Source organism: Pan paniscus, chromosome 7 (genome assembly GCF_029289425.2).
Source record: "Pan paniscus chromosome 7, NHGRI_mPanPan1-v2.0_pri, whole genome shotgun sequence".
Lineage (NCBI taxonomy): Eukaryota > Metazoa > Chordata > Mammalia > Primates > Hominidae > Pan > Pan paniscus.
Genome location: NC_073256.2, coordinates 76,526,105 through 76,536,623, shown reverse-complemented (window position 1 = coordinate 76,536,623; position 10,519 = coordinate 76,526,105).

The window sequence follows — 10,519 nt, the reverse complement described above, 5'->3', positions numbered from 1 at the left end:
TTACTGAGAATGATGATTTCCAATTTCATCCATGTCCCTACAAAGGACATGAACTCATCATTTTTTATGGCTGCATAGTATTCCATGGTGTATATGTGCCACATTTTCTTAATCCAGTCTATCGTTGTTGGACATTTGGGTTGGTTCCAAGTCTTTGCTATTGTGAATAGTGCCGCAATAAACATAAGTGGGCATGTGTCTTTATAGCAGCATGACTTATAGTCCTTTGGGTATATACCCAGTAATGGGATGGCTGACCAGACCCAATGACATTTTCCCCCAGATATTTCAGTCAAAAGGATCAGACCTTTCTGAGTTAAGACCTTAATGAGTTAAGACATAACAAATACTTAGAACAACTTTAGGGTAACTATATAAGTATAAACCATGATACTACACACTTCCTAGATGGGTAAAGCTTAAAAAAATGTTCCCGGCCGGGCATGGTGGCTCACGCCTGTAATCCCAGCACTTTGGGAGGCCGAGGTGGGCGGATCACGAGGTCAGGAGATCAAGACCATCCTGGCTAACACAGTGAAACCCCGTCTCTACTAAAAATACAAAAAAATTAGCTGGGCGTGGCAGCATGCGCCTGTAGTCCCAGCTGCTTGGGAGGCTGAGGCAGGAGAATGGCGTGAACCCGGGAGGCAGAGCTTGCAGTAAGCCAACATCGCGCCACTGCACTCCAGCCTGGGTGACAGAGCAAGCAAGACTCCATCTCAAAAAAAAAAAAAAAAAGTTCCAAGTTATTATTTGTTTCCTTTAAAAAACAGGATGTGTAACTGACTTGGAAAAAATGACCCAACCTTTATAGAATAGGCTAGATCTGAGTAATTTACTGAGTAAACAAATAACTTGAGAAAGGAAAAGATCTAGTAATCCTCAGAATGTTGAATGAGGGATAATTACTTGGGATATGATGTCATTACTTTACACATTTTATCTTTAATTCTGATTAAGGTTTTCTGAATTTTATTCCCCTAACTAAATTTATTCTTCTAACTAAGTATATTTTAAAGTGTTGACTAAACAAAGCATTCTAAAGAGAAAGGCCCAGCAGGGAGTATATATATTTAATAATTCACAGTGACTATATCCTTGTAAATTACAACTCTCCTGTTCTTGTCTTTCTCACAGGTATGCTGAAATGACAAAAAGAGAGTGATCATTAAGTACCTTTCAAATGTTATTATACTTAACAAGAAAAGTAGCGATGTCTTGAATGAGAGGCTCTTAATTTAGGTAATGAAGCTTTCACAGGATTATGGGAAAAATATTTTCTAAAGCAATATAACTGGCATGGTTTCAGAAAATATGATCATCTACTTAGAGAAAAGAAGGATCAACAACACACCATTAGAACTAATCAAGAGTTTAGAAAGTTTGTCAGTGTGATCAACCTACTAAAATGAATAACAGTTTTTATGCCAGAAAATACCCAACAAGAAATTTTAAAATAAGATCCTTCATTCATAATGGTACCAAAATCTACGAACTGGTCAGGAATCCTGAATTCATCTGTGGAGAAAACTAAATTTGATTAAAAACATAAAAGATGATCTGAAAAAAAATGGGGAGCTATTCCATGCCCTTAGATGGCTAACTTGTTACTGTAAGGATGTAAATGTTTTTAAATTAATCCATGATTTCAATGCTATCATAATCATGACTATGAAGTAAATTTTTGAGGAACTCAAATTTTATTACCATGTATATGGAAGAATAAAACACCTAAATCCATCTTGAAAATAGTAGAGTGGATCTTTCACACTATAAAAAAAAGCATAGCATAAAGCCATAGTAATAAAAAAAGGTGTGATATTGATGCAAGAACAAAGAAGCTAATAGAATATTACACAGACACACACACACACAAACTTAATATATAATAATAGTAGCAGTACAAACCAATAAGGGACAGAATTTTTAGTAGCTGATAATGGGAAAATTGTCTCACTATGGAGAAAAGTAAGATTGCATGTTGACATAACACAGATGAAGGTGACACCAGATAGATGAAAACCTAAACGTGAAAGGTAAAACTATAAAGTCAAGAAAACCTAGGATAAGACTTTTCTGATAGAGGGCCAGAGACTGACTTTCTAAATAAAACCAACTTGGAAAACAGTAACACCAGTAGAAAAATGGGCAAAAGGGCTGAACAGGCAGTTTATAAAGATGAAATCAAAAGGTTAACAAACATGAAGAGATATACAAAACTCACTGGTAATTAGAGAAATGCAAAACACAACCATAGGCAACAATTAAGAAGATAAGTGATAGGAAATGTTGGTGAGAAAGCGGAGACAGAAAAGTTCATATGCGGTTGGTGAGGTAGATTGACCAGCACAGCCTTTCTGGAGAGCAACCAGCCATTTCCCAGCTGTAATCACCACAGGAGCGCATCAGTGATCCTTCAGTGCAATTTCATTTCTGGGCACAAATCCTAAGAAAGTTTGCACTTGGCTGGGCGCAGTGGCTCATGCCTGTAATCCCAGCACTTTGGGAGGCCAAGGTGAGCAGATCACGTAGGTCAGGAGTTTGAGACAAGCTTGGCCAACCTGGTGAAGCCCCATCTCTACTAAAAATACAAAAATTAGCCAGGCATTGTCATGGGCGCCTATAATCCCAGCTCCTTGGGAGGCTGAGGCTGGAGAATTGTTAGAACCTGGGAGGCAGAGGTTGCAGTGAGCTGAGGTTATACCATTGCACTCCAGCCTAGGAAACAGCGAGGAGACTCCATCTCAAAAAAAAAAAAAAAAAAGAAAGTTTGCACACAAGTTCATAAAAAGATATGAAACGCAAATGCTCTTTGCAACATTCTTTGTAGTGGTAAGGAGTTGGGGACAACATGATGCCTGCCACAGGGAAAGTGGGCCTAAAATGTGGACACAGGCACTGTGCAGTAGGCTAAACAAGGGTCCCCAGAGATGCCCTTCCCTAACCCCTAGAACCTGTGAATGTTACTTTATATGGCAAAAGCTACTTTGCAGATGTGATAAAATTAAGAATCTTGAGATGGGGAGATTATCCTGGGTCACCCAGGTGGCCTGATGTAATGACGCCAGTCTATAAGAAGTTCTCAGGAGTCGGAGGAGAAGGCAGGGTGATGATGGAAGCAGAGATTGGAGCAACAGGCTTTGAAGATGGAGGAAGGGGTGACAGCCAAAGAATACAAGGTGCCGCTAGAAATGGAAAAAGGCAAGGAACAAGATTCTCCTCTTAGCACTTTCAGAAGGAACCAGTCTTGACGATACCTTGACTATAGCCTAGTAAAATAAATTTCAGACTTCTAACCTCCAGAACTGTAGGATAACACATTTGCGTGGTTTTTAGCCATTAAGTTTGTGATAATTTGTCATAGTAGCAATAGTAAACTAAGACATGCTGAGTTCATGCAAGAGTTAGAAGAAATGTAGTATATACACATAGAAACACAAATTAATCTTAAAAATGTCAATGTTACAAGAAAAAAGTTTTTTAAAAATCAGATGTGTGAGTTGGAAAACTCAGTATTTTTAAGATGTCATTCTGCCCAAATTCATACATAGATTCAACATAATCTCAAGCAAATTCTCAGGAAGCTTTTTTGCAGAAATTGACAAGTTGATTTTAACATTTATATGGAAATACAGAGGAATTGGAATAGCTAAAATAACTTTGAAAAAGAAGAATAAAGTTGGAGGACTTATATAACTTGACTTCAAGTCTTGTTCTAAAGCTACAATAATCAAGATAGTGTGGTATTTGGCATCAACATAGATTAATAGATCAAGGGAATGGACTCTAAAGTCCAGATGCAACACCAAAAATATGATTCATAGAAGAACAAATTGATAAAATGTGCTTTATCAAAACTCAAAACTTCTGCTTTTCAAAAGACTTTAAAGGAAGTGAAAATAAGTCACATAGTTGGAGAAAATACTTGCATATTAAAGTGTATATATGGTAAAGCACTTGTATCCAGATTATAAAAATAACTCCCAAAATTTGATAATAAGAAAACAAGCACTGTGCCCTACAAATTGGCAAAAGGTTTTGAATAGACACGTCACCAAGAAGACAGATGAATGGCAAATAAACACATGAAAAGATACTCAACTTCATTAATCATTAGAGAAATAGAAATTAGAACCATTATAAGATGCCATGGGCCAGGTGCAGTTGTTCATGCCTGTAATCCCAGTGCTTTGGGAGGCTCAGGCAGGAAGACTGCTTGAGCTCAGGAGTTTAAGACCAGCCTAGGCAACAAGGTGAGCTCCTACCTCTAAAAAAAAAAAAAAAAGAAAGAAAGAAAAAGAAAAAGAAGAAAGCAGGGAAGGGAAGGGGAAGCGGAAGGGAAGGTTAGCCAAGCTACAGGTAGCATGCACCTGTAGTCCAAGGTACTGGGAAGGCTGAGGCAGGAGGATTGCTTGAGCCCAGGAGGTTGAGGATGCAGTGAGCTGTGTTCGTGCCACTGCACTCCAGCCTGGGTGACAGAGCAAGACTCTGCCTCAAAAAAAAAAAAAAAAAAAAAAGAAGAAAGAAAAAAAGCCACTATGTGCTTTTTAGAATGTCTAAAATTAAAAGAACTGCCTATACCAAGTGCTGACAAGTATGTGGAGAAACTAAAACACAAACACTTCTGATAGGAAAGTATAAGGCAACAACCACTTTGGCAGAAAAGTTTGACAATTTCTTAAAAAGTTAAACATAGGCCGGGCACAGTGGCTTACGCCTGTAATCCCAGCACTTTGAGAGGCCAAAATGGGCAGATCACCTGAGGTCAGGAGTTCAAGACCAGCCTGGCCAGTGTGGTGAAACCCCACCTCTACAAAAATACAAAAATTAGCTGGACATGATGGCAGGTGCCTGTAATCCCAGCTGCTTGGGAGGCTGAGCAGGAGAATCTCTTGAGCCTGGGAGGCAGACGTTGCAGTGAGCCAAGATTGTGCCATTGCACTCCAGCCTGGGTGACAGAGTGAGACTCCATCTCAAAAAAAAAAAAAAAAAAAAAAAGTTAAACATAAACCTACCATGTAATCCAGACATTCCACTGTCATATATTTATCTAAAAGAAACAAAAGCATATGTCTATTAAAATACTTGTACATGGCCATTCATGGTGGCCTTATTTATAATAGCCAGAAACCAGACATAACCCAAATGTCCATCCACAGGCGACTAGATAAATAAACGGGTATATTCGTACAATGGAATACTCCTCAGTCACAAAAAGAAGTGAACTATTGATGCATATAACATGAATGAATCTGAAGAACAATTATGCTTTGTGAAAGAAGTCAGATAAAAAGTATATACCATATAATTCCATTTATGTAAAATTCTTGAAAATACAAACTAACCCACTGAAAGCAGATTAGTGGTTGCCTGGGTATAAGAGGTTGGGGAGGGTAGAGGGTAACAGTAACAGAGAAACATGAGGAAACCTTAGTGGGAGACAGGTATGTTCGTTATCTTGATTGTTGTGACGCTTCACAGGTGTCAAAAGTTATCTAAACCGGTCAGTATAATGTATGCCAATTAGACTTCAATAGAGTGTTAAGATGAACTTGTACAAGTTTAAAAAATAGAACAAGATACGTAACAAGATACCATTTACATAATTAAATATATGTATACATACAAACACTACACATTTGAAAAAGTACTAGGAAAAATACATGCATACATATGTAATAAACACACTAGAAATCTGGCTTCTGGGTGGCTGGGTGGGTGGGTGCTGAGGAACTACATCTGGGGTAAAAAAGAAGAAAGAAAGGAAACAGGAGAGAGATGTCATGCATGTAGACCAATGATGAGTGAGGGGCACAATGAACTAACTCTGTATGAAAAAAAAAGTTTTCTCTTTATTACAAAAAAAAGTTTCCTAGGTCAACAGAGACACATTTTTGTCTCAACTTTAAAAGGGAACATTTCTGAGATTTTAATAAAACTGATGCAATAATTTTGTCTCCAAAGAAAGGCAGCTTCCATTTTAGTGCTTTTGGAGATAAGCTTGTGGCTTGTATGTACCACATCTCTGAAAATCCTGTTAGAAATTCTGCTAGTGGCAAAATGCTGCAATTCAGTAAGGGCATAATTAGCTCGATGTTTATAAAGCTCCATCATACCTTCTACATAGGCCCATTGCACAGATGTTTAAGTACTGTCAAGCTGTGTTTTCATATGTACAGCTAATAATTCCTAGCTGTGGTTTCCCTTTAAATAAAGCCAACAGTAACCAGAAGATGCGCTTACCAGAGGTTTCCCTATGCAAAACATAATTTACTTTTAGTTTATTGCAGAAAAATGTAGGTGGGGGCAGTTAGAAAATAATTAAAAGTGTGTGCTTCCTTATAACATGCTATCTCTACTAACTGAACTTCTAACCTGACATAAATACATTGCATACTGTAACCTGTTTCTCCTGATTATTAACCTTGAGCGTGGCAACCTATAAATCATGCCTGAAACAGCTGGCGCTCAGCATTGCCCCAAAGGTACATGATTACGATCGTTTTATATATATCTTGGTATGCAGACATGAAAAATTCATTGAAGAGGTTGGTATTGTAAGACTTATTGTAATGAATTTTCTCAAAAACATAGATCATGCTTAAAATAGGTGTCTGCTTATTATAATGTAGCCATTTATATCTTCTTGAATTACCTTGCCCATAGCTCAGCCATTTTCTTAAAGTCAAACATGATGATACCTAAATAGATTTACTGCAGTCACTTTGCACTGCTTAAAAGTAGAAGTTTGCCTTTTTTTCCCTTTTTTGTTAATACTTACAGAATCCAAGGGTACAGATTTTTTTTTAAGGGGGAATTATCTGGAAAGACATTCCCTAAAGTCATCCCTATTTACTGGGTTTGTCAACCATGAACACATAGGGTAGAAAAAAAAACCCAAAATGTTATGCTTCTCACAACTCACCGAAATGTGGCCCTACTCCTTGCAAAGAATGGCTCTTCATATCAACACTTATTAGAATGATAAAATGTTAGAGCCAAAAGGGCCCCCAAGTGTCACTGAGACCCTCACTATGCAAATGGAGCAACCCCAGGGAACTGGTGACTTTCAATCAAGGTCGCACATCTGGAAAGGAGGAGGACCCAGATACGGCCCCCGTTCTCAGGTTTGTAATACTAATAGCTGGGAGAGTGTTTATTAGGTGCGGTTCAGGGCTCAGTGCCCGATGCATGTGAACTGGTGGAATCCTCACTGCAGGCTTCTGAAATGGGCTCTAGCCTCCCCGCCGCCATCCGCCTCGTCGTCATTATTGCGACCAGCCATCTGGGGAAACAGGTCCAGAGAAATGAAGTAGCTCGCCCGTGGCACACAACCTGCCATTGGCTGAGCAGGACTCAACCGGACTCCCGTCAGCGCGAGCCCATCTGGTGGATCACAGCATAGCTCTGAGTGAGCGGCCGTATCACACGGAACTGCTTTCACTTCGCCTGGTGGTTTCTTTTTCGTTTTCTGATGGGGTTGGCCAGGCTTGTAAACTGTTGCTGTATGAATTCATGAAAGACACAGTTTATTAGTTCGCTGGGGCTGCCATAACCAGGTACCACAGACTGCGTGGCTGAAACAACGGACATCTCTTTTCTCACCGTTCTGGAGGCTGGAAATCCAAGATCAAGGGGTCAGCAGGGTTGGCTTCTTGGGGGCCTCTCTCCTGGGCTTGTAGATGGTTGCCTTCTTCCCCTGCCCTCAGGAAGTCTTCCCTCCGTCTCTGCCTGTGTCCTTATCTTCTCTTCCTATAGACACCAGTCAGGTTGGAGCAGGACCCACCCGTACGAACTCATTTTCCCTTAATCCCCTCTTAAAGGCTCTGTCTCTAAGTGCAGTCCCATCCTGAGGCGCTGGGCGCTCTGGTTCCAGCACGTTCATCTGGGGAGGACACAGTCCTGCTGGTCACACATGTGCCTTCTTCTGTTGGGAACCCTACTTATAAAAACACCAATTAGAAACAAACAGGCTCAGTCGCTGTACGTGTACGTTCATTCTTTACCTGATGGGAGCTGTTAAAACCAGCAGCACCTCACTTGCTGTGCCCTTTAAAACTGAGTTTGGGAAGGAAGAGGCGGTTTCCGGCAGAGGCGCTCCGTGCCCACCGTGCAGCCCCATCCATCTCCCACCTGTGCCCAGCGCGGCCGCAGTCCGCCCTTTCCATCCACCGCGGGACCCAGAGGCATCACTCTGTGTGGGGCCCTGGCCTTCACGACTGAACAGCATAGCAGCAAATAATATTAATAAAATAAGAGGGCAGAAATTCAGACTCCCCAAAGGTGGGCACCTTATGCAGAAACCCTTTTTCCTTTCACCTTTGCTTCTTCCTGGGAAGGAGGAAACCTGAGGACAGCTCTCCAGGGCCCGTTGTGTTTTGTTTGATTTTTTGACTGAAGGGTGAGTAGCAACAAGAGCATGGTCCTGAGTGTGCTGGGGTGGAGGGTGTGGCAGCTATGGGCACTGTCTGCCATCTGGCAGGGGCGGGCACACTTTGGGCACCCAGGAACCTGTGTTAGCTTGGCAGGGATGCCGTTCAGGCCCTATGGCCAGCCTCCAGAAGTCAGACAGGGAGAAAGGACTCATTTCTGTTTTCTGGCTTTGTGTGAGGGCCCAGGGGAGGGACCTCGAGGTAGATCAGATTGCCTGGAATTTCTATCAGCCTCTATGCTCATGAATGAGGAAAAGAATTCATTCCACTAAAAACAAACACACATGCACAAAGCACTGGACAGATACAATGGGGACAACACTCTCTGTGGTACTGTCACCACGCAGGGACAGCACGCACAATAGTTGACATTGTGAACGTGTTTATTTTGTACCAGTCTAAGTAGTTCTACAGGCATTATCTCATTCAGTCTTCAAAACTGGCCTGCATGGAAGGTGGTATTACCGTCCCCACTTGGTGCAGGAGAAAAAGGAGGCTGTCCCAACTGCTGGCTGTCACACAAGCGGGAGGAGAGTACCCTGGGCAGGAGGCATTTTGAGGGGAATGTTCCACTTGCTGTGGTTTTTCCTCTTCAGGGACTGGTTTTTCATCAGTTTTCCATTTCTGAAGTGGCATTAAAAGTAATCCCCAATCACTCAAAGCTGCTTTTCTGCCTCTCTTATTACCCTCTCAGAGAGGAAGTCACAGGTGCTTTGAGGTCCAAACGAAATTTAGGGATCCTCTCTCTAGAAAAATACATGCACACATAACTATGCATCCAAATTCAAGGGACTTAGGGCCACCCACATCCCCTCCCACAAAACCCATCCATGGCCCCAGGTTAAGAACCCTTGTTTTATAGCAGGATTTTTCAAAGTGCAGGCCACCAACCACTACTGCATCACTAAGTCAGTTTAGAGGGGAACGATCTCTTATTTATTTATTCTAATGAAATAGAATACAACAGAAAATATTAGAATGTATTGGAATAAGAGTATTGTGAAGCTTTAAAAACAATTTTCATCCAAATCTGGAAGTGTACGAGGCCCCAGGGCTACTTGTATTGCTCACTGGTGTTTGAGAACCGACTTTCTAGAAGCCTTACCTCCTCCCACCCACTCCAAGCTCAAGTCTGCACTGCTGTCTTCAGCCAAGAACTGCCTGTGTTTCAGGACAGGCAGAAGCCTCATTTCTATAGAACACTCCTTATAGGCCAAAACCACCCTGGCCATTTGCTCAGTGTTTTTAGGCTTCATTCTCCTGTACCACTTCTTTAGAATTTGTCAAACGATGTGAAGCTTTTAAAGTGATCATTTGTTGAGTGCCAGTTCAGTGCCAGACGCTAAGAACTTTGCATATTCAGGATTTCTTTTCTTTTTTCACTTTTTCAAGACAGTCTTGCTCTATTGCTCAGGCTGGAGTGCAGTGGCACAATCTCAGCTCACTGCAACCTCCACCGCCCGGGTTCAAGCAATTCTTCCACCTTAGCCTCCCAAGTAGTTAGGATTACAAGTGCCCGCCACCACGCCTGGCTAGTTTTTTGTATTTTTAGTAGAGACGGGGTTTCGCCATGTTGGCCAAGCTGGTCTCGAACTCCTGGCCTCAGGTGATCCATCTGGCTCAGCCTCCCAAAGTGTTAGGATTACAGGTGTGAGCCACTGTGCCCGGCCATATTCAGGATTTCGAATCCTCACACAACACTAGAAGGAAGGCATTATCATTATTATGCTTCCAAATTTACAAATGAGGAAGGTGAGGCTCAGACATGAACTTGCTCTACAGGGCTGCCACTGTGTGTGTGTGGCAGGAGTTACCTGGTTGCTGTCATTATGTGGTAGAGAAACCACACTATGTGATTTGGAGTCCAAAGACCTGCCTGCAAGATTCAACGAAACCACTTGCTAACCTTGCCTCACGGAACCTTAATTTCTTTAATCTCTAAAGTCACAACTGGCCTATTTCTAAGTTGTATCCATTGAGACAATGCATGGATAAATGCCCTGAAATCTGCAAAGCACGGGCAGATCTGTTGTTTATATTACCTACCTCAGCAACACTCTTAGGCACTGGAAGAACCCTGACTATAT